The following is an 893-nucleotide window of genomic DNA, read 5'->3' as shown; positions in this document are numbered from 1 at the left end:
GCCGGCGGACAGCTGCCCCGGCCGGCAGAGGCTTACATGGCACCGGATCCTCTCCCCATGGCGGCTCCTGGGAAAACGAGTGTCCTCGGAGACCAGCATCACTCAGCCCCCCACCCTCAGGAAGTGACATCATCCCACTCTCCCAAGGAGGAGCCGGAGCGCGGATTCTGGGAAGCAGGGAGAAGGATGGGGAGCACAGAGCCACGAGGTGGGGGGGTTGGGGGGGCCGGGGACTAGGGCTCCGGTGGTGTGTCTGTGACACGTGGCCGGCAGCACCGGCTTTGGTTAGAAAGGAGGGGACCGGAGGGGCTGGGACACCGGGGGTGGCAGCAAGGCCAGGGCCAGACACAGCTGCCCACAGCTGGGGTCCTGCCACCAGCTCTCCACAGCCCCTCTGGTCTCCGGTGGAGTGTGGGGTGGGGCTCAGGGCCCCCCTCACTCGGAAGGAATGACTGGGAGGGCTGGGGCCAGCAGGAGCCGGTGCCTCCCAGCAGGCGCTGTAGCTCCGCCCCCTGCTCTAATCAGGACGGCCCTGGTGGAGGGAGGGGAGCACCAGCCCTCGGGTGGAGGGAGGACCCCTCCCCGGGCAGCACCAGCAGCTGAAGGTGAGGCCCGCCCCTGCTAGCAGCCCAGACTTCCTGTCCTGGGTGTACCCCGGGGACCCTTCCCAATGGCCTCCCCCGCACCTCCACCTCGTGGAGTCTAGAAGGACGAACACTCCTTAAACTCACACGTGCCATCGTCGCATCCCCCCCGAACTCACACGCAGCCCCACGCGTGCACACGGCCACGGCCTCCCTGGCTCAGGTGGGAGAGGTAGGGCCAGCCTGGCTCCCGGCCCTGCGCAGGTGGCTGAAGGTCTGTGAAGGGCCCACCGAACCACGGCCCCGTGG

This window comes from Myotis brandtii, unplaced genomic scaffold (assembly GCF_000412655.1).
Source record: "Myotis brandtii unplaced genomic scaffold, ASM41265v1 scaffold369, whole genome shotgun sequence".
In the NCBI taxonomy this organism is placed as follows: Eukaryota; Metazoa; Chordata; class Mammalia; order Chiroptera; family Vespertilionidae; genus Myotis; species Myotis brandtii.
This window is presented reverse-complemented; position numbering follows the sequence as displayed.